General features: G+C 38.1%; 1 protein-coding gene across 1 annotated transcript in view; it reads left to right on the top strand.

Moving 5' to 3' along the window:
• The window catches only part of MEOX2 (mesenchyme homeobox 2), a 78,181-nt gene that overhangs the window by 10,293 nt on the left and 42,885 nt on the right, over positions 1–25,003 (top strand). The window lies entirely within an intron of this gene.

The following is a 25,003-nucleotide window of genomic DNA, read 5'->3' as shown; positions in this document are numbered from 1 at the left end:
ATACAGAGTTGACTCTTGGAGTGCTCAGAGTCACAACAATCTGATCCCTAGCATGAGGGAAATGGAAAGGACCAGTGGTTGCTTGTCTTCTAGATAATGAAATAACATGGAAGGAGTGGGGAGAACAGAATGATAAATGGTCAGTAGTATGCAGAAGTGACTAGTAAGACTCAGCCACATCCACTATTTCATTAACTCTCAGATTTCAGGACATATCTGCTCTGTCAGTTTTCTTAATGAGTTACAGTTTATAATTAGACAAATCCTGGGACTCAGAAGTATCAGCTACTAAAAGGAACTCAGGTACTACTCATTTTCATGAATGCACATTTTGGATGAGGGAATGTACCCAGAGAAGTTAAGTAATGTCTGTCCATTCGGCCAAGTAGTGGCAACTAACTGCCGTATCCTGACTGCAGCCTAGTGCCCTTAAAAGGAAAATCTCGTAAAATGTTTCGAAACCTTAAGTTTTTAGCCTTCCCAATAAAAATAAATCTCGGCATCATTTAAAATGTTGGCTACTGCCATTGAGTGGACACAATGGAATTTGACAAAACGCTTTATTTGGGTGTAAAATACCATTCTCTGAATCAGGTTTTATGATTACCTAAGTCATTTTGATCCTTGTTTTATGAACATAAACACTGATAAAATTTCTTAGCTTCAGTTTTTGAACATTCCAGTGATGTAGCTCCTGCTAACAAAGTGCCTGAATATTTTTGACACCTCATGAAAAATACCGTAGCCTTTTAATGTTTCATATCTGCTATATGCACACAGGATCTATCTATTATAAATTAGAGATAATTTTATAAATAGATTCATATTTTGGATAACCATTGATGAATTGAAGAATCTATTTCCTATTCTAAAATTTTTAATTTAAGGCAATTTTGTGAAATTGAATTTTACCTATAGTTTTATTTGTCTTTGTGTCCAGATAAAGTAATAAATAAATTAGCTGCAATTATACCCAGCAGCCCTACCTTGTCTCAAGTACTTAACTTTCTCTCTGCATTCTTAGATAACTGCTAGTTTCTTAACTTGAACAGTTACCTTGTCCAGCAACTGCTCAAAAATATTTGTGATTGGCCATTTTGTTTGCACTAAGCAGACTTGCTTTCCTTCTTTCTCTCCCTCTCCTGTCCACATCATCTTCCCAATAACCTGTGCACACCAGGCCCATATGTTCCTTCCTCCTCCAATAAATCACTGAGCCCTGCAAAGACCCCAACTCTGACCTCTCGTTGTTATTTCAGATCCTTGTTTTTTCAAGACTCTCAAAACAAAATCAAGTATGGAAAGTAGGGTTGATTATTCCACATTTTTTTTGTCTAATCATGACTCTAATCCCAAACACACACATAAAAATCCCTGCTTTACGTAACTAATTTTAATTTGCTTTCCAAATGTCTTCACATTAATGATCTCCCCGTTGGTGACTTCTCATCTATACTTACATTCGGTCCTCAGTGCAATGGCTTTATTCTACTCAGCATGGACCAAATGTATTCTACTTGACATCATCCTTTCTTTTGTTCCTAGTCACACTTTTGTGTCTCCGGAATTTAATGTATTCTCCTCCCCACAGAACTCCCAAGTTAACTGTCCTATGAGCCTTTTTATCTGTTTTTATTCTTCCCTAGTGGGATCTTGTAGGATTTCTTTACTATAACACACAGTAATATGTTGACTCAATCATTTCTCTTCATAGACTTCTGCATTAACCTGAAGCTATTCCACACTTGCTATACAAATGTTTAACCATAAACATTGATGCATATGACACACAAAGTGGCTAATAATATCCATCGCTGACACACGAGGCAACTTTGCTTGGATTGGCTCCTGAGTGCAATCAAGTTTTATTGAGTACAGTGTTTTTCTGGCAAAATTATTCTTTGGAGCACGATTATACATGGTTAGCATTCAAGACAGTGTTCTGTTACTTCATGATGTGAGTACCTAGAACTCACTGTGAAGGGTTCATTCAGGAATTTTTCCAGGTTTTCTGCATCCATCATTTAGCCAAGAACCCCTAGTGACATGCAGTACTGTATTTACTATATGATTTCCTTTGATAAGAATTTTGGAGTATCTATTAATAGGCTTTCATCTAGAATTTCTTAACCCAATCATTAAAGCCTTTTTGAATAGTTGATTACATCTGTACTGATAATTGATTTTGTTTTGTTCTAACAAATCTTTTTCCAATAGACTTGCTTCTGTTTAGCACTTCACTACAAAAACTCTATTTTGAGACAAGTGTAAATTCATGTGCAGTATTTAAAGAAATAATGTAGAGGTATCCTATAAATCCTTTACCTAGCTTCCCCCAACAGTAGTCACTTGAATAGTTGCAGTATAATAGCACAACCAGGAAATTCATATTGATATAATTCACCAACATTACCCAGATTTCACTAGTTTTACATGCTTTGTGTGTGTGTGTTTAGCTCTATGTTGTCTGTCAGATTTATTTATTTTTTTACCCACAGACTGCAGTATCTTTTTGTCAATCTGTATGCATTGTTTTTATTAAAATCTGCATGACACCTTGTCAAATGCATACCTCCCTAATTAATCATTACATTTTCCACTAGTAGTAAAGAGTATCACTTGCATAGAGTCAGGTAAACCCTACTTATTTGGTAAATCTTATATCTGGTCTAGAAAATGCTGCACTGATGATGAATGAATCCTCCATGGTTGAGGTTTTCTGAGGCTCCTAGATCCAGGTTTTTAGTAGTTGGGCGAATTTGGAAAATGTATGGTCAACTCACAGGAAAAGTAGACAAACATTCACTAAAGTCTCATTGTTTGAATTTGTGTCTGGTTGATATCAATGGATGCTTTCTAACATCTAATACCTTTGGTTACATGTAATATATTTACAATTTTTGGATTAAGTATGGACAAAAATAAGTGCATGTTTATTAAAAAATTTATCATAGCCAAGCTAAAGAAATGTGTATTTTAAAAGATAAGGTGTCTATATTTTTAATAATCTGGTAACTATGAAATCCAGTTTCCTATTAACCAATATGTATGAATATCTTATGGCATTACTTTTAGGTGAGGCATGAGATTCTATAGTGATCTATGCAGAGCTGTGTTATGCATTGTTGAGCTTTATGCATTTTATACATTTATGCATTGTTGGACATTTTATATAGCCAGTTCATCGTTTTTAAAATGTCAGCCACTAAACCAAACTTGAAATTATTGGACATTTGGGAAAAATAAGGAATGTTAAGCAAGCTGCATTGTACTATTTGATAGTGGCACACATATTGGTCAGTTAAAGAAAAATAGATTGCTTTCAAATTTTTTAAGTTGACTGACTAAAAAATAATTTTAAAAATCCCTTTTATGAGGACCTTGATAGAATGATGCTGCTTCAGTCCGGGATGTCTGTTTCTGTATGATCCACTTTGCAGAGGATCATTGCTAACCATTGTCAAACAGTGCTGCAGGATTAGGGAACATGGATCTGAGATACTGACAGATGACCACATGGGTGGCCTGGCCAGTGATTAAAGTACAAGGAAAGAGAGGGTGGGCAGACCAACAGTAATCTTCTCATGAGGTCTTCTGAGATAAGTCCCATAAACCACCTGGAAAGGAAAGTTGGTGGTAAATCTACTTGTGCAACACCGTTAGCATTATTTTTTGTAAAGGAGTTAATGCACATGGCAGTGCATTTTGTCCTGTCTTTTTATTTATTTCTTTTTATAAAAAGATTATTTATCTACTACTTTGAAAGGCAGAGTGATAGCAAGGGAAAAGAAAGACAGAGAGAGGTTTTCCATGTACTGGTTCACTTCCCAAATACCCAAAGCAGCCAGGGCTAGGCCAGGCAGAAGCCAGCAACCAGGAGTTAGGAATTCCTTTCTAGTCTGCCACATGGGTAGCAGGATCCCAGGTACTTGGACTATCAGGTGCATTAACAGGAAGCTGGATTAGAAGCAGAACAGTTGGGACTCAAACCTGCACTCTGATATGGGATACCAGTGTCACCAGCAGTGGCTTAACCAGCCATGCCACAAAGCCTGCTTCTTGATAAATTTTTTTTAATAAATATTGTTTTCTTTGACTTAGGTCTTGATTCCTTTTCCCTGATCTCTTCAGATCTTAAAGAAAGATAGTTCATATCCTCTGTGCATCAGGACTTCTTCATAAACCAATGATTCTCAAACTTAGTGAGCACTGGAGTAATACAAGCCCTTTCCAAAAATACAGAAGCGCATTGGATTACAATTAAGTTCATCTGGAGTGGAGCTGCCATTTGTTAAATTTGACAATACACGGAAATCATAGCATAAAATGGGAGAAAGAAATGGTATGGGACGTGTGCACGTCCTGTTCAGTGTTTATCAGCACGTGACAAATGCCAGCTCATTTCTGCCATCCTGTCTCTGCTCCCATTTTTCCCAGTAACTTGGTGCAAGTCCCAAGTGTTTCATCATTTCATCAGGACACTGCCAGCTTACAAAAATTCTAAGCAATTCTTATATATCACCAGAGTTGAGAATTCCAAGACAAGAAGAGTCTTGTTTCTCAATGAGAAGTCCTAAGACACAAGCAATTGTCCTCTGGATGTCATTCTTTTCAGACATGACTGTCCAACTAAGCATTACAGATTTACTACAATGCATGGCTTGTCTCTGTGGTCATCAGTGATAATTGTAATTCCCCTTTATAAAAATATTTTTTTTATTTTATTTATTTGAAAGGCAGAGGAACAGAGAGACAGACACAGGCAAAAAGCGATCGCTTATTTGCTGATTCATTCTGCAAATGGCTGCCACATCTGGGATTGGGCCAGGGCAAAGCCAGGAGTCTGGAACTCCATCCAGATCTCCCATGTGGGTGGCCCTGACTTAAATTTTTCAATCATTACCTGCTGCCTCCCAAGGTGTACATTAGCAGGAAGGTGGAATTGGAAGTGTAGCCAGGATGCCAAACCAGGCGCTCAAAGCATTCCTGCCTGTCCCATTATAATACTCTTTCATGCTGTGTGGTAAGGGAACCACTAACCACTTATGGCTGTTTAAATTTTAATTAGGTAAATTTAAAAATGCAATCCCTTGATTCAATTAACCACATTCCATGCTCACCATGGCTGTGTGTGGCTACTGGCTAATGTATGTCATAATGCAAATACAGAGCCCTTCCTTCCACTAAAGTGTCCAGTTTCCACTAAAGTGTCTAGACATAAAGACCAACCTTCTTAATCTTCAGCTGCTGAAAGAGGGACCTTCTCAACAGAGAAAGATTATGAGAACTCCAACACCAAGAGAAACTAAATATGATAAAAAGTCAAAGCATCCTTAAAAGTAAAACTTAAAGAGCACAATTTTACAAAAGAACCTTTTAGAAATAAACATTTGCATCAACCAGCTGTTCTTTAGAAGAAAATGCAATCATGAATTTGAGGGCTGATGTGCATCCTGAAGTCATTCTTAATTGACGACAATGTATAAGCATCGAATTTGGGCAGTTATCAAAAGACAGATGGATTCAGAGATACTGAGATGTTAGATAAGTAAGTTGTAGATATGCAATTAAAATGTGGTCAAATGCACCATAATAATGGATATGAGTGTCAGAAAATGGAATTTTGGAAGTGGGAAGGCAAACAATAAAACATATTCAAAAATGTAAGGTCAACTAGGGAGAGTTCCAGGCCCCTAGAGGAACAGGGAGGAGAACATTTTTCTGGGAAAGGGTGGGGAACATGCCAGGAACTAGGCTAGATTTTCCAGGGGAAAAGTATGAAAGCCTAATAGAATCAGACAGTGGCAATTAACATAGAATCATTAACTTTTAAAGCCTCACAAAAGATTCAGTCTTTTCAAATCCCTTGTCTGAATTCCAGAATTGCCGGTCAGGTAGCTGACAAGCAGAAGCTATTCCTAAAGGAGATTTGAAGCATTTTTAGCAGGACAGTGGGGATAAAGCGTTCATCTTGGATTTGCGGAAAGTCAATGTAGAGAAGTGTGAGGGGTGCAGCGTCTGTCCCGTGAAACATCTGGGCCTGCTGGGGTTTTGGCCATACATTGTGCAATGAAGCTGCCCCAACCGCACGGCATGAGGATTTGGGAAGCAGAAGGATTATTCACTGCTGAATTCTTTTTTTTTTTAATGGAGATTAATTGGGAATTAATTGAGGATTGCTCTGTAAGCTGTGTGGTGGAAAAAGCATTATTACTACTAAACAAAGATATCTCTGGGTGCAATTATGTTAGAATTTATGGGTTGAGATTGTGCATTAAAAGTATGGAAATGAAGAAAAATGTTAATGATTAGATTCAGGATATGTTAGGAACCCAGGAAAGAAATATGTACACATAGTACAGCACTGAACCAAATAAATAAGTGTCTAGGCAACTGTCATTATTTGTTAGGGGTTTTGGAACAGAAAAAAAAATCCAAACCAAATATAATTTGCAGTAAAGTTTTATTGGCAGTGTAGAAAAAAGGGGCGGGAAAACATTTTAGTCATTTTAAGTGAGGAAAATTTATGAGTTTATTTTTATATTGAAACTTTGTCCTATGTTATCAGTGGCCATCAGTGCACATGTGTGTAGATGTGGTAATCTATGTTCTTAATGCCAATTGTTTTTACTTTATATTAATGCATCTGATTTTCCCCAATTAAAAAAGTTATTGCTTTTTCCATGATTATAGTAACTAGAGCTAAGAGTTTATTTCTGTAGTAGAAACCACAGAAAAGAAATTCTATGTTTGTAAAACATCTCTATTATAGAGAACCAGTAGAACCATGTTAGTGCAATGCAATGAAGTAGTTCAGTGCATCACAGAAAATAGGCAGATTTCCACATTGACTGGCTTCACTTAAAAACTCAAGATTCAAAGGAGGTAGAATGAAATGGGTCCATCATTTAACTGTGCCCCAAGAAGGTTATGTACTAGGCAGTGGCCTCCTAAGCTGAGTCACAAGCAGATTGTTATTCACAGAGTTCCTTGTGAAGTTGCTGTGTTAGGCTAAGCATACACAAAAAGCCTCCCTCACAGTTTCTCTACACTTCTCCAAATATTTTTTAAACTCCTCCATTTCCCATGTTCTCATGGAAATACTTCATTTTTCATCTCCTACTAACCTTAGGAAGAAGCCTTGGGTTTTTAGATCAAGCTGAAGTACTTTAAAATGTTGCTAAGGACCATGTCACTGAATGGAAATTAGTGTTAAGTTGTAGCCCATCTCTTCCAAGCTTGCAGCACACATGCCAGTGCCATAGAGATTTCAGGAGCATGGTAGTTCATACATAATCCCTTCAATGCCCCTGATGTGCCTGGGACTTGACTCTGTCTTGTGGGTACTCCAAGATGAATAGACCGCTTTGAGGTTCCAGGAAGGGTCCAGGGAAGAGAAAGGAAGAAAAGTATGGGAGCAAATCCTTGCAACTGTCTGATAGAGGATGACACTGACAGACAAATCCAGGGAGATTTCAGAAGAAGAAAAAAAGTGACACCTTCCTCAGTTCCTCTCACTTCTTATAGCTGAAGTAATGAGCTTATGGAAATCTGTTAGACTGCTGTGTGGATCAAGTCACCCTTGGAGGGAAATACAAAGATCCTTGTCAAATAATAAGAACATTAAAGGCAGGATGTGTTTGGGGTTCCTGGAATCATGCACACAATCTGTTTCTAGACTATTCTTATTCATATCCTTAATTTTTGCAACTTAAAAAGTCCTTTGTCTCATGTGCCATGATTAATGAGATAGTAATTTATCTGAGGCCAGTAAACTTTTTTTTCTTTTCTAACTTGATTAGCTTCTTTTTTTTTTAACTTTTATTTAATGAATATAAATTTCCAAAGTACAGCTTATGGATTACAACGGCTCCCCCCCCCCATAACTTCCCTCCCACCCACAGCCCTCCCCTTTCCCGCTCCCTCTCCCATTCACATCAAGATTCATTTTCAATTCTCTTTATATACAGAATATCAGTTTAGTATATATTAAGCAAAGATTTCAACAGTTTGCACTCACATAGAAACACAAAGTGAATCCCATCAAGGTGGCATGTACCAATGCCATCTCACTAGTCCAAGTGATCAATTTCTGTTCACAGTTGATCATAATGATAGGACTAAGAGTCAAAGGGATCACATAAACAAGACTAGTGTCTGAAAATACTAACCTATAGAATAAAAAAGGGAGAAAATGATCCAACATGGGAAGTGGGATACACAGTAAACTTTTTAATTTAAAAAAAATATTATTCTCAGGACATCATTTGTTTAAATCAACATTAAAGATAAGAGGTTTTTCTAGCTGGTTAAATACAGAAGCTGCATCATTCTTGACATGAAATCAATGTCATTCTCATGAGGTAAGGGCAGAGTCAGGTGAATGAAAGATGATTTGGAGCAATTTACAGGCACGAGTTGGACGTGATTGGTGTTCCCATATTTGAGGAACAGATTTTAGATGAAAATGGTGAAGCAGGTGAAATGACTTTGAACTCTACCTAGGTTTCCCTCTGTTGACTTTCTTCTCATCTCCTCTTTTCTTTCCATGTTGATCTTGAAAGTTGGTGAGACTTTCCTACAGTCTATCTTCGCAGAAAGTTAGGACTGGAAGGGCTTCCAGAATCCATCAATACCACTGCCTCAATCTTAAAGACGAGGTGATTGAGTGAGACTGAGAGGGTGGAACCCCTAATATTAGGTACTTAGAGCTGAGACCAATAGTTTCCTCTCTTATTTTGATCTTCTGATATCTGAAAATTTTGTCCCATGTATTTGTTAAGATGCCAAGTAGCTGAAGTTCTATGTTTGAGAATTGCTCAACTGATCAGGGAGATTGATGGCAAGTGCACCTTCTTGCCCAGCCTACTGTATACTTTAACAACTGATGTCCATTTGGTTTGAATGCACAGTGAACCTTCATTGATGGTATTTTTTAATTCAGTCTGGAAAGGATGGAATTTTTGTTGATGCAAGCTCATAACTGCCCTGCATGTCATTTACTTCCTGATAAAATCGATCATTCACCAGGGAGGAATAATTTGGATCAATCTGGAGCTGATGTGTAGTCTTTGAATTTACTCTGTCAACTTAAATTAGCATTAATGGATATTTCATCAATGACTGATATGAAAAACTAAATCTATAGTGTTGTTGCACTTGAAATTGCTGTGTGATCTGGAATTTGAGGTTTTTCCAATACTCCCTTCCTAAATACCAGGCATTTTACTGGAATCCTTACAGTTTATCACTTTATTTTTAATATCATTTTAGTTATTTTCCAAAAGATACTCCAAGTTACCCACCCATCAGGGTAATTTTTTTTCCCTTTTTACTTAGGGTATAACCTTAGCTTTCTTTGCTCATTTTCTTTTTGCTAGGTTATTCTGCAAATGTAGGCAGGGGAAGTCATTTAAATTCACAAATTTGACTATACTGAATCACATGGATTTGATTTGCCAAAACATATAACATTGCCTTGAACATTGAGTGTGTGGTTAGAAGAAATCTGACTGTAAGAAAAGTTTTGTTGGTTTTCCTTTTTTTTTTTTTTTTTTTGATGTCCACTTAACCAATAAATCTGTCATCACTGACTGGTTTCCATTTCCTCTGAAATAAACAAATCACTGTTAAGTCCTTTGAAGCACGAGACTGCCAGGAAACACAAAAGCCACTTTTGCTTCATCCTCCAAGGTAAAGTATTTAATAAGTGAAATGAGATGCATGAAAAGGAGCAGCATGGTCGTCACACTGGCTAGAAAGTCAGCAGGTGTCTACAGCCCAGATGCTCAGCCGAACCTCAATCCTGATACTCCCAACAGTGTGGATAGAGAGCCAACAACAAAATGTGTAGGCTCCTTGGTCCCTTGTGAAGAAGAAGACTTGATTTGTGGGAACATAGGAAATTTGTAGAGAGAAGGCTAGAAATCATATCTGGAGATCTGTGCCCTCCAACTGAATTATCCTATAATAGATTTGTACCTACATTATTTTATTTTCTACTTTTAAGTGAAATAGTGATTAAACCTTTGACAAGAACTTTTATTAGAAAAATGGAGTCTCCACTAAGAGAGTCACCATCAATCATTGATTGCTCAGGGCTTTTTGTTGTTGTTTGCTTACATGTCTGATTCCAGTCAATTCCAGATTTATGTTTCATTATCATTTATTTCCATCAAAACAAATGAATTCCTCTAAGGCAAATATATATGCACTCTAATTGGCAATTCACTATGCAAAAAAAAATTTTCAAAGGAAATAACTAGACACTAAGAGGACAACTGAAAGTGTATCCCCAAATTAAATGTAAAAGCATAACACATGGCAATTTCCCCTAAATTTTCATTAATCTCTGATTTTAGATTAAGGAATGTATTTGTCTCAATAACTGAGCAAATCTCTCTTAACCCATCTCCTGCATATGTAGTTTTAGCACAATCAACTGTAGTTTATATTTAATAATCATAATAAAACAGAAAGGAAAAGGAAATTATTGATCTGAGATAAATGTTCCATTTGAGAATTTTCGTCAACTGAAGATGAAGAAGTCAGACAGGCATGCGTGTGTGCACATGCACACATTCAAACAGAGGTGTTAAGACCACCAGAGTGTCAGTAGGGAGATCAAAACAGAGACTCGTTCTGTCTTTGCCAGTGGCTCGGTGCCTGGGATGATGCTGTTGCCACAACCTATGGCCTTTCCTGCTTTTCATAGCCTATCTAACTTTCTCATAGGATGACTGCCGCTATTTGTAATAGTCCATGCCTTCTGGAAGCTTGCACATTTTTATTTTAAAAATAAATTTAGTGCTATGTCATTCTTATATTTTAAGATACTATAGGAATATCTCCTGGTTGATATTCACAGATTTGGTCACAAGACAAGTGCTTGTTTTTGAAAATCGAATCTTTCTACTCTTCAACTATCATCAGTTACTTTATAATTATGCTAATTTTCTGAAATCTCTGAATTTTAAAGAAAATAAAGCTAGTGGATATGTAAGAGTCTTGCCTGTGTGTTCTGTCTTGCCTCGGTCACTGGGACTGAATTAGGAGAGGCTGTGTTCCACCCTTGGATAGACTTCTAGATGGGCTATTCCATAGATACAGGACAGAACACTATGTTAGTGTGCTTGAAGCCTGAGCTAACTAAATCTCTGAATTATTGGATGAAAAGTGATAGAGGTCTTTTAATTCTGAGGAATAGGTTCCCACAGTATTGATGGTACTTTAGATTTGCCCTCCAGAGCATGCAAAGCACATTGCGTGTTAGCTTCTTGCATTCTGATCATGGGAAATGTTGATTGGTTTAATGGAACTATGCTTTTAAGATTTTCATATGCACTGCATTCTATCATAAATCTTGTGGAGAGGTTTCATTCTCTATAAATCTCAGGGTGAAATACAAATAAATTACCAAAGTACTCTCAGTTACTGCACAGTGTGGATATTAAAGAGGATGTGGAAAATCTTTGAAGGAATGGGGGCCTGATCCATTGTTGTAAGCCAAAAATATCAGAATTTGGCTTATAACACCATGGAAACTGAAAGTCTGCTTATTCCTATAGGGGATTAATGCATTACTCAACCTTGAAAAATTATATTGCCTGGCAACTACAAAATATGCTTTAATATCCCTAGCTTTTCTGTCTTTGTTTCTTGATTTTGAGCCTATTATCATTCAGATTCTTTTTGCTGATAGGTCAAATCTCATGATTCAACTGCTCTGCTGATGTTCACACTGTTGGAGCAGTTTGATAAGTACATTTTAAGTTGAAGATAAGTAGAGTTGTTTCAAGATTTCTTTCCATAGCTACTCAATTGCTTTTAGTTTAAGAAAATGGAGGACCAGAAGCCACTAAAAGGCATACACATTCTTGAAAAATATTGTGTGAAGTTGGTGTGGGACCCTTCTTTGAAGACCTCAAAGTTGCTAAATGTAGACTTCTCTTAATAACAGTTTTTGACTGATTTTTTTCTTTCCTTTCCAAAAATTAACTGGAAATCAAATGGCAGAGATAGTGCTACTTTTCTGGTTTAGATTTATTAGTCAACACCATAATAAATAAATAAACAAACAAATAAATAATAAAGGGTAAGAGAACATACCACAGTGTATATAATGCTTTTTTATTTCGGGGTGTGAAAAAGGATTTGCCCAAAATGAAAATGAAATGGTTACATTGCAAAGTTCTGTATAACCATAAATTACCCTACTTAACTTGACTGTTTAGATGCTATTATATGATTATATAACTATGATGGTTGTAACACTTACCACCTGCTGCCTCAGTTGATCACTAGAAAATGTGTCCATTAGCTCATGTAGGTAGAGTCAAACTAATGCTGCCAAAACTGTAAGCTTGGATTTTGGGAGGCGAAGCTAGCTTTTCTCAGAGAGGTTTGCTTTCTTTCAAGGGTAGAGAAGCACTACCCTCTTCATTAACAGCTGTGTAATAAATGCATCTTGCATTACAGAGGGAACTGAGTGTATTGGTCTAGTCACAAATGGAAAGCCCATTCAAAAATACCTCTTTAAAATGACTGTATTTTTAGGAGGATTGATTCATCTCTGCACTCCTGCAGGCATTTAGTCATTTTAAATTGCAGATTAAGTGCCTCCCATTCTCAGGCTAATGTACTTCCAAAAAAACAGTGTGGTTGATTTTAACAGCAAAATGTGTTCTAAAAGCTCAAGCCCCATATTTTATATAAGTGCCTACTTAATCACATCACTTTAGTCACGGTGCCATTATATTAATCAATTTGGAGGAAATTGAGAAACTTTAAATATCTATCAAACCACAATAACCTTAGCTCTAAGAAAAACTAGAGATGATGGTGAACATTGGCCTTTATTTATTATGTGAAGTATCTCAGCTACAGATCCTAGGAACTCTAATTAGGAAAGAAGATACTAACTGACCAACAGATAAGATACTTATGTATTTTGTGACCAAGTCTGTTGATTTTACTTTCTATGATATTTTATAATTTTTCCCCTACTCTACTTTCTTTTTTGGAGTGCATTTTTTTTTACCTGAGTCATTGTAGTAGCTTTCACTGGTTTATCCAAAATCCAAATGCTGCCTCCTTCCTTTTTTTTTTTTTTAATGAAATTGTGACCATGGATTTGACTATTGTTCATTGAGCACTGACTGTGTGTCAAACAGTGCTACAACTTTAAGGTGGGATTGGTGTTTCTCAAATCAGGATGATTTTGCCCTCCAAGAGACATGTGACTATGTCTAAAGGCACAAGGTTGTCACAACTTGGAGGTAGCAGGGGAGTGGCATCCACGGGTTAAGGATCAAAGATGCTACTGAATAGCTTGCAGTATGTAGGACAGTCCTTCACACAATCATGTGCTCCAAATGCCAATGGTGTCAAAGTAGAAACACTGTGGAAGGAGGATGGAGGATATCTAAGAATACGTTCAGATTCCCATTCTTCAGTCCACCCTGACTTAAACCCTTGAACTGGTGCATTTATACTGTGTGTTGGTCATAGCCCACACTCTACTGCTATTTCTCTTCCATTCTCCATGTGCTAGGCTTCAGTTCCAAGACAGTGTGACTTTCCTAAGTGCTCCTTTGTGTTTCTAGAATTTGTCCTTGATATTTCCTTTGTCTGGACTAGCTTCTTACTTCATCTACAGAAATCTCATTCATTCTTTAAGACCCACTCCAGCTGTCAAAGATACCCTTCCCTTCCTCTCACTGATCTTGTAGCCTACTGGGCAATCTTTAATATGGAAAGAGTGATTTTGTACTTACCTTATTCATGTATATTCTGAACTTGATCTTTGAGACTCTTTAGCTATAAGTGCTCAGTACAATTAACTATTGGAACAGAACTTTCACATATATTTAATAAAAGAATAAGACAAGTACATGAGTAATGTGGGAAGAGTTTGGAGGGTCTATATTACATGGATATTGTAAAAGTAAGTAATCCTGATCTTCTTCTATGTGTTTGAAATTCAGCATTCTGACGTTTTATATCTTTTGACATGTAAGAGATATAGATATGAAATTTGAATTCCATGCGTACACAACAGATTTCAAGATCATTTCCTTTTCTCCTACTACTAATCTCTGCTTTTACAAATAAGTACATGAAATAGTTTGTAAAAAAGATACAATATCAATATTATGGTTCTCCTACAACTCATAATCATATTTTTAAATAACATTGCATAGCTTATAAATTAAAAGTGAGTTTTCAGCCCTCTGCTTCCAGGAAGATGAAATAAATCTGCTTTTCTCAGTTCCTTCTATTAAGTACACCTAGAAATTATCAACATTATACATAAAACAAACATAAGGAGATTCTGAAAGAGAGAGGAAGAGAGAGCCACCATGCTACTACAACAGAATACTGTCCATGAGTGGCGGAAAAAATTTATTGCTCAGAGTTCCAGAGGATGGGAAGTACAAGATGCAGGTGTCGGCAGATCCACTGTCTGATGAGGCCATTCTTCCTGGTGTCCTCATACATCTAAGGAAGATCACTTATCTCTAGTCTTTTCTTGTAAGGGCACTCATTCCATCAGACTCTACCCTTATTACCTAAGTATCTCCCCAAATCTCTATCAGCATAAGCCTGAGGATTCAACATATGAACTTGAGAAACACATACTTTCAGTCCATAGACTACAGGTACTTTGAGACCCAAGGAACAATATGGTGTTGAGTTTTTTTGTTTTCTTCTGGCCTCATCTATCTCAGATTTGTAGTTGAAGTTAGCAGCTCCCAAACACCAATAGACACAGTCAGAAGTACAGGACATAGGTGCCCCCCTACATCATAACACCTCAAGACAGCAGCCTCTCTGTTGGGAAGTGAAGAAAACTCTGACCTCTCCTCCATTCAGACTAGCAAAGGTTGAGTGGTTAGCCTGGACTTCTACTCCCACCAAGCTTTAAATAGGCACTGCAGTCTTTACCCCATTCCCACTGGGCCAGTGTCAGAGAAGGCTGAGTAAAGAACCATCTTTACTGGGATTTAATTAACACCTGCCCCCCCCCCCCCAACACACACTCACACACACACACTCAGTGGAGATTATGTGTGGAGTCTGGACCTCCACACCCACATGACATTGATGAGCCACTCATCCTCTGCCCTCCAGGGGAGGTATCCAAGGAAGGGTGTAGAGAGGCAGGACTCGCATCACCACCCAGAGGTGATGAGGTGAATCCCTCCTTCCTGGGTAGTGTCACGCACATATTACTCCTCTACTTCCCAGATAAGGTTGAATGGAGAGCTGGAAACTTTACCTCCTTCTGCCAGCAATCAGCTGCTCTCCTACCCTATGTTCTCAACTGAGGCTGAGTTGGGGACTTTGATTTGGCTGCTTCCTAGGCAATGAGGAGGCTGCTCTCCCTACTGTCAGAACGATGTCAATAGAAGTCAGAGGTTTAAATAAGATCCAGGCTTCAGTTGAAAACTTGCTCAAAATGCTCATACCAAGAATCAAGCAAATCTACACTTAAATGAAAATGACCTTCAACAACATATGAGTCCTCACATAGCAAAGATGCTTTGGCAGAATCATCTGATAAAAGTTCAAAACAGCCACAAACATATTCTTCCATGGTGAAGCACGAACATGCTTGAGAGGAATAAATTCAAACATCTCAGCAAAGAAATAAACAACAACAACAAAAAAACTCTGCAAAGCCAGAATATATAATGTAAGACTAAGTGGAAATTTTGGAACTGAAAAATATGCTATCCAAAGTACAAATCTCAATGCATATAGAGAAGACAATGGAAAAATTAATAGATTTAAAAATAGACTCACAGCAGTTATTCAACCTGAACAACAGAAAGAAAATGTATATAAAAATAGTGCCTCAGGAGCTTGTAGGACAATGAAAAATTCTAATGTTCTTATCATTGTGTCCTTAGTGTCTCCTCTCCCAAGAGAGAATGAAGGTGGGTGAAAAAGTAATCAAAAAATAGTGGCTGGAAATTTTCCCAAACAGCAAGTCGTAAACTTGAAGATAAAATATGTTGAAAGAAACCCCAAACTGATAAACACAAATTCACACTAAACTCATCATAATTAAGGTTTTGAAAACTAAAGACAAAAAAAAAATGAATCTGAAAAGTGCTAAAAGAGAAATGACACCTTTTCTATGGAGGAAAAATTTTTGCAAGCTAGTGGATTTACCATGAAAAACCAGGAGGACATAAAAAAAAATAATTCAGCATTTTGCAAGTTCATGATGAAAAGAAAGGTCATCTCAGTTTTATGTCCAGAAAAAAATACTTCAAAAATGAAAGGGAAATCGAGAAATTCTCAAATGAATGAAAAGTAAGGAAATTTTCTGAATGGAACTGCACAAACAGAATGACAAACGTAAGTTTTTTTAAACTGCAAAGAAATGATAAAAGGCTCAGCCCCAGAATATCAAAATGAAGAAAAAATATAGTAAGAGTAAAATTATAGGTAAATACAGCACATTTTCTCTTTTGAGTTTTCTCAATTATGAGCAAAAAAATTATAACATTATCTAGTGTGGTTCAAAGAGTAGATAAAGGGTATATGTATGACAATGATCATGTAAGCTGAAAAATGTAAAGGGACAAAAGAGGAGATAAACATTCTATGCTCCACAAAATTAATAAAATGAAGATGCTATTATTATATGATTATTTATATATAATGCAATACCAAGTGCAACTTTAATAAAGCTATACGAATAGGGGTGGCATTGTGGTTCAGCAGATGAAGCCGCCACTAGTGAAAATGAGATCTCGTAGTGCAGCACTGGTTTGAGTCCTAGCTACTCCACTTCTGATCCAGCTATCTGCTATTGCCCCTGAGAAAACAGGATTATCCAAGTGCTTGGACCCCTGCCACCTATGGGACCCAGATGGAGTTCCAGGCTCCCGGTTTTAGCCTGGCCCAACTTGGCCATTGAAAGATCACGATTATTCTGTCACACTGGTTTTCAAATAAATAAAATAAATCTTCTCTTAAAAGCTATACAAATAGACACACAGAAATACAATAGACAAGCCAAAATTGAATTCTAAATAAATGTTCAAATAACAAAAACAATGGTTGGGAAAATAGAGGGAAGTGAAAAACAGAGGGAAAAAGAGAAAATAAAAAGAAAACATGGCAGGCATAAGCTCTAGTTTAATCAATAATTACATAATTATTTAAATATACATCAATTGAAATTAAGAAATTGACAAAATAGGTTACAAAACATGACCCAACTTTTTGTTTTCTGTGAGAAAATCTTCCTTTAAATTAAAGATAAATGTAGACTGAAAGCTTATGAGAAAATATATATCAAGAACACTTAAAATATTCTTGACAAAATATTGCCAAATAAAATTCAGAATGTAAAGCAGTTGTGTACTGTACTCAAGTGGTATTTATTGTAGGGGCACAAGACTGAGTCAATATTTAAAAATTTACTATGTAAAACCAAAAACAAAAACTTGTCATGATCATACCAATTGATGTAGAGTGAAGGGGACCTTCCTCAACCTGATAAAAAAATGTAAGTCGGCCAGCGCCGCAGCTCACTAGGCTAATCCTCCGCCTAGCGGCGCCAGCACACCGGGTTCTAGTCCCGGTCGGGGTGCCAGATTCTGTCCCGGTTGCCCCTCTTCCAGGCCAGCCCTCTGCTGTGGCCAGGGAGTGCAGTGGAGGATGGCCCAGGTGCTTGGGCCTTGCACCCCATGGGAGACCAGGAAAAGCACCTGGCTCCTGGCTCCTGCCATCGGATCAGCGTGGTGCGCCGGCCACAGCGCGCCGGCCGCGGCGGCCATTGGAGGGTGAACCAACAGCAAAAGGAAGACCTTTCTCTCTGTCTCTCTCTCTTACTGTCCACTCTGCCTGTCAAAAATAAATAAATAAATAAATAACTAAATAATAAATAAAAAATGTAAGCCCAGAGCTAAACACTTAATCATGAAATATTTAGCTCTTTCCCATGGAAACCTTGAATAAGGCAAAGATGACCTCTCTCATCACTCTTAGTTGCCATAATACTGAAAGTTATAGCTTGTGCATAAGGCAAGAAGAGAAAATAAATATTTTCAGAACAAAAAAAGGAAAGGAAAAAATTTTTCCCTATTTTTAGATCAATGGAAAGCCATTAAATTTACCAAAAAATGCCCCCACAGAACTACATAATATTGAGTTCAGCAAAGCGACAAAATATAGGATAAACACACAAAAATTATGTCTTTGTTTGCAAGCAATTAGAGCAATAAACTTTAAAATTAAAACACAATTCCATTTATAATAGCTTGAAAAAATATACAAATGTGTACATATTAAAGACTGAAATTACAAAATTCTGATTAAAAAAATCAAAGAACACCAACATATTGTAAATGGTAAGATACATGAGAGTACTTAGGTTAAATGATAATTTTATTTGGGTGTAAAGGAATTTGTATGTAAGTTTTTTGTAACATACATATTTTTCAGACTTTTTGGAGACCATTTGTACGCACACATTTTACATTTTTGCACCAATTAGTGGCTGTTTGGCCTGTTGGCTTTGATATCAGTTGAGGTGCCCACATTTCATAGCAGAGTGAATACATTCCAGTCCTGGTTGTGCTCCTAATTCCAGCTTCTGCTAATGTGCACTCTAGGGGGCAGCAGATAATGGCTCAACATAGCTGAGTCTGTGCCACTCAAGTGAGAGACCTCATTTGCATCTGTGACTCCTGGCTTCAGCCTGGCCCAGCCCAGCCACAGTGAGCATTTGAGGAGTGAAACAGTAGATGGAAGAGTCTCTCTCTCTCTCATCTTACTGTTAAGTCAAAAAGAAAATAAACAATTTAAAAATTCATCAAACAGATTTGCCTTTTTAACAGAGATTTATATATATTTATTTGAAAGGTAGAGTTGCAGAGAGAGAGAGTGTGTGAAAGAGAGAACCTTCCATACTGAGGCTCACTCTCCAAATGGCCACAACAAACCCAGGAGCCAGGACTCCAACCAGGTCTCCCACATGGGTGGCAGGAGCCCAATACTCAGGTCATCATCCTCTGCTTTCCCAAGCACATTAGCAGGGAGCTGGATTGGAAGTAGAGCAGCTGGGACTTGAACTGGCACTACTATGGAATGCCAACACCACAAACAACTTAACCCAGTGTGGCACCACCAATTTATCTTTTAACTGCATGTTCTACAAACTTTTAAATGTAACTTAATTCTGTGCTTATGGATTGGAAAACTAGCACGATAAAGATGTAAATTCTCTCCAAGCTGATACAGTAGTTTCACACAATTCCTAACAGAATATCAACAGCAATTTTTTTATGTAAGAAAATTTTCTCAGTTATGTGTGGAAAGGCAATAGGACTAGAAAGCTAAATGATTTTCCATAAGAAGAATAAAAGTGTGGGAAGCAATACAGTCTATTTGCAGACTTACTACACAGCTACATTGGTCAATATTGTGATTGTATTGATGGAAAGAGAAGCATGGTTCAGTGAAAAAAAAGTAGGTAACCCAAGAAATAAATAACAAACCAAACAAATATGCCCATCTGACTTTTTAAAAAGATTTATTTATTTATTTATTTGAAAGTTAGAGTTACAACAGAGAGAGAAGGAAAAGCAGAGAGAGAGAGAGAGAGAGAGAGAGAGTCTTCCATCCGCTGGTTCACTCCCTAAATGGCCGCAACCGCCAGAGCTGTGCCGATCCAAAGCCAGGAGCCAGGAGCTGTTTCTAGGTCTCCCACGTGGGTGCAGAAGCTCAAGGACTTGGGCCATCTTCTACTGCTTTCCCAGGTCATAGCAGAGAGCTGGATCAGAAGTGGAGCAGCCGGGACTTGAACCGGCGCCCATATGGGATACCGGCACTGCAGGCGGTGGCTTTAGCCACTATGCCGCAGCACCGGCTCCTACCCTTCTGATTTTTGACAAAAGATCCAAAAGCAATAGGAAGCACAATATTTTCAAAAAGTTATGCTAGGCCAAGTGGCCAACCACGAACAAAAAGGAATTTCCCATGTCGTGCAAAAATTAGTTCTAGATGTAGACATTTGTTGTAGCAGTTAAAATGCCACTGGGCATACTCATATCCCATATCACAATGAAAAGGTTCAAATCCTAGTTCTCCCAATTTCAGATTCCTGCTAATACACACTCTGGAAGGTAGCATATGATTTCTTACTAATTGGATTCCTTCCAGGAACCTGAAAGACTTGGAATAATTCCTAGCTCCAAGCTTCAGCCTGACTAGCCTCAGTTGTTGCAGACGTGATGGAGAATGAACGACTAGGTGGAAACTCTGTCTGCCCGCCTGTCTCTGCCTTTCTGCCTCGCTAACAAAAAATAAAATAAATAAAATAGCTCAAAATGAGTTGGAACATAAACTTTTGAAATTTATATAAGAATATATTTTGGATCTGTAAAGGTAGGTAAAGAGTTTTCAGATTTTACACTAAAAGCATGATCTGTAAAAGAAAAAATAGAGGGGCAAGTGCTGTGGCTCAGCATGCTAAAGCCCCAGCCTGCAGTGCCAGCATCCCATATAGGTGCCAGTTTGAGTCCTGGTTGCTCCATTTCCAATCCAGTTCCCTGCTGATGTGCCTGGGAAAGCAGTGGGAGATAGGCCAAGTGCTTGGGCCCCTGCACTCAGGTGGGAGACCTGGAAGAAACTCCTGGCTTCTGGCTTCAGCCTGGCTCATCTCTGGCCATTGCAGCCATTAAAGGAGTGAACCAGCAGATGGAAGACCTCTCTCTGTCTCTCTGTCTCTACCTCTTTCTGTAACTCTGTCTTTCAAATAAATGCAGAAAGAATGCAGACATCAGACTTCCTCAAATCTAACAGTGTTTGCTTTGCAAAATACCTTGCTAGGAGGAAGAAAAGACAAAACGCAGAATAGCAGAACCTTTTAGCAAGTCACATCTATAACAAAGGATTAGTATCTAGAATATATAAAGAGCTAGGCTGGTGCCGTGGCTCACTTGGTTAATCCTCCGCCTGCAGCACCAGCATCCCACATGGACGCAAGGTTCTAGTCCCGGCTACTCCTCTTCCAGTCCAGCTCTCTGCTGTGGCCCGGGAAGGCAGTGGAAGATGGCCCAAGTGCTTGGGCCCTGCACCCACATGGGAGACCAAGAAGTAGCACCTGGCTCCTGGCTTCGGATCAGCGTAGCTCCGGCCGTAGCGACCATTTGGGGAGTGAACCAATGGAAGGAAGACCTTTCTCTCTGTCTCTCTCCCTCACTGTCTAACTCTATCTGTCAAATAATAATAGTAATAATAAAAATCCCCCAACTTACCCAATGAGCTGGAGCTTTAAAAATTTTTTAAAAAAAGAATATATAAAGAGCTCATCAACTACAATAAAAAATCCAATTTTGAAATTGGCAAAGAACATCAAAAGACATTTTACCAAAATTTTATGAGGATGGCAAATAAAAACATTTCCAGGGTTCAAAATAATGAGCTACTGGATTGGGCAAATTAAAACCAACTGTTATATGTTATTTATCTGACAGAATGGCTATAATACTTAAAAAAAGGATAATACTAAGTGATGGCGTATACTGCTAGGAGGAGTTTTATGTGGCTCAATCACTCCAGCAAACAGAATGACAGATTTTTTTTTTAAACAAACTAATATGGGGCAGGCATTTATTCTAGTGGTTAAGATGCTAATTAGGATGTCCATATCTCACAATAGAGTACGTGAGTTTAATTCCCGGTCCAACCTGCTGAATCCAACTTATTGTTGTTATTGTTCTAATAGACTTTTATTTGTTCATTTATTTGCATGTATCTCATAAATACTTACTAAGGTGGAATCTGGAGGGTCAAATTCTTGGATTCTAGCCACCCACATGGAGAACCAGGATTGAGTTCCCAACTCTCAATGTGGGATGGGTTCAGCTCTGGTTATTGGAGGAATTTGGGTAGTCAACTCTTTCTTCTGTGTTTCTCAGCCCCTCAAAAATTAATCACAAAAAAATCCAAAACTAAATGTGCAACTATCATGTGACTCAAAAACTACATTCATTTCATAAATGAAAATTATATTTACAAAACATGCTTAAGAAATTGTGGCTTTAATCATAATAACTAAAAACTTTAAACAGTACAAATATCCTCCAGCAGACAAGTGGTTAAACAAACTCGGCAATTAAAGGGGAGCTGGCTGTTGATGCAGACACAGGTTGGATGAATCTCTAGAGAATTGCGGTGAGTAAGAAAAGCCAATTCCAGGAGGATGATGTTGTGTGATTCTTTTAAATAACATTCTTAAAAGGATTACAATGACAGAAATTGAGAACTTGCAAAAATGAAGCTTGCACATGAGTCAATGATTAGCCCCAAATAAAAGTATTCATGCATATAAATCATATGTGTTTATTTAATTAGATGGGCTGTGGTACTCTTTTCTCTCTTAGTAAATACTTTCTTTTCCAATATGAAATGTCTCTGATGTTTTCAAAATGGTAAATACTTTTTCTGGCTGAGCGTAGATCGGTTCACATGACTTGTGCTTTCAAAAGATATTGCACCATATATGTCATGGCTTTGTGTTACATAGATTTGTTGAAAATATTGTAAATTACTTAATGAGAGTGTTCAGAACGCATGAGTAATTATATTGGAATTTCATACTTTGACACTCAATTCTAAAGGGGCATCCTAAAGGTAGCTTAGTGCAGTCACACCTGGGGCACCAAACAGCTTCTTATGAATCATAAAAAGACACACCTTCATTCAAAACCACATTTTCCAAAAAGAAAAAAAAGGTAATTGCTGAGAAACCTACAGGCTTAAAACAATTGTGCCGTAATGCCCTGTCGTATTAAAAGATATCTTCTGTTACTTTTGGAATTTTGCAAGATGTTTAGATCCCATGTTGAGAAGAAGTTGAATGAATCATTGACAATTCCTGCTTCCCAAGATATGCTTGTCAATGTTCAGTTGTCCTACAAGGAATTGCAAATTGCTAGGTAATGATGTAGCTCTATTAATTATGTAGCCACTTGTATAGTTAAAGACACTGAGAATTTTGAAACCACATAATGTTTGATGTTTTTAGATTGGGAAGGCACAAGCTATTAAATGCTGCTCAGGGCTTTTTTTTTTTTTTTTTTTTTTTTTTTTTTTTTGACAGGCAGAGTGGACAGTGAGAGAGACAGAGAGAAAGGTCTTCCTTTGCCATTGGTTCACCCTCCAATGGCCACCGTGGCTGGTGCGCTGCGGCCGGCGCACTGCGCTGATCCAAAGCCAGGAGCCAGGTGCTTTTCCTGGTCTCCCATGCGGGTGCAGGGACCAAGGACTTGGGCCATCCTCCACTGCACTCCCTGGCCACAGCAGAGAGCTGGCCTGGAAGAGGGGCAACCGGGACAGAATCCGGCACCCCGACAGGGACTAGAACCTGGTGTGCCGGCGCTGCAGGTGGAGGATTAGCCTATTGAGCCATGGCACCGGCCACTCAGGGCTCTTTTCTTTCTTCTGTATCTCCTTCAGTAGAATGTTTTGGTCTGGATTTAAAATAGAGAATCTGGTGCAAGATTCCTCGGGATTAAACCCAGCCCTTGCCGGCTGTGTGATCCTGCATGTATTACTGAATCCCCCTGTGCCTTAATTCCCTTACACCACATGTGAAGGATTAAGTGAACCAACCACAGCACTGTGTAGGGAAGAGATATTATTCCTATGTCAACATCAAGAGGACTGAAGAAATGATACATTCTTACAGAATTCACTTTAGTGAGGAACGGAAATGATGCCCTTATTGCCACTTTACAGAGACGATATATTGGCATCTTTTGTCCATCAAGATTGTGCCACAATGAACTGATAGTATTTTTGTTCCATGCCTGCCGTACATGAGTCACAATATATAAATCCATCGCTGACTTTAATTGCTCTGAACAGGAAGAAATTCTCAGAATATCAAAGAAACAGGAAGATTTTCAAAGCAGTCTTGATAGGAAGTATATCATGTTTCATTTACAGATATCAAAATTAGAGATTCAAGCCAATTTTCTGCTCTATCTATTTTAAAATCACCCAAGGCTTCCATTATGAAGAGCAAACACCCAGTGTGGGAATTGAGGAATTCCCCCAGGCTGGCCCAGCCTCATATCCACTCTTTCTTCCTCATCCTTGTTTCTCACAGCTGAGCAAGTGAGTGGCCCAGTGCCTTCTGCCTGCTGCATCTCCACCCTCTGTTCACTTGGATGTACCCTCAATCCTGGTTTCTCTTTTCGTTCCAAGTCCTGGTTCCAAAGCCCCGTCCCTGGGATCCCCTCGGGGCAGATCCAGTGCCTGTCTCCTCTTCTCAGAGAACAGTGCAAATCCTTCCACTACAGGTTTACTTATCTTTCCACTTTAATTGCTTTCAAAACAATTATAGTTTCAATATGTTCAGGGCATGGAAAAATGCAAATAAGAGAATCATAGGTATTCACATTTGTCCCACTGTTTCTCTCTGTTTCCCTGTTTCTTCCCTCCTCTCTCCTCTCTGAAGTTCCTTGAGCTTCTAGTGGAAGGAATATTTCTTATTTATCTTTGTAGCTACTCAGTGGCCCATACCCCATTACTGAACATTGGATGTGCTCTCTATGATATTTAGGAATAATGCATTCACAGGAGATGAAATGAATTTGGAATGTTCTTGAATTATAGTAATGAGATCACTATTGTTTGTACATATGGCACTTATCATGAGACAATAGGACACTTTTTAAAAGGTAGAGTAGGGTTGGGCATTTACTAGTGGTTAATAGACCCAGGCCTCATTTCATGGTACCCGGGTTCTATACCTGGCTTTTGTCTTCACAGACTCTGGAAGGCATTGATGACTCATGGAATTGAGTTGCTTGGTTTTGGCCTGGCCCAGTCTGGCCATCATAAACATTTGAGGAGGCAGCTGGAAGCTTGCTCTCTCTCTCTCTCTCTCTCTCTCACTCTCTCCTTTGCAAATATTCTTTTTTAAATGGTAGATTAAATCCACATTGGGAAGTACCTAGATGACAGGTTT

Source organism: Oryctolagus cuniculus, chromosome 16, assembly GCF_964237555.1.
Source record: "Oryctolagus cuniculus chromosome 16, mOryCun1.1, whole genome shotgun sequence".
In the NCBI taxonomy this organism is placed as follows: domain Eukaryota; kingdom Metazoa; phylum Chordata; class Mammalia; order Lagomorpha; family Leporidae; genus Oryctolagus; species Oryctolagus cuniculus.
This window is presented reverse-complemented; position numbering and strand designations above follow the sequence as displayed.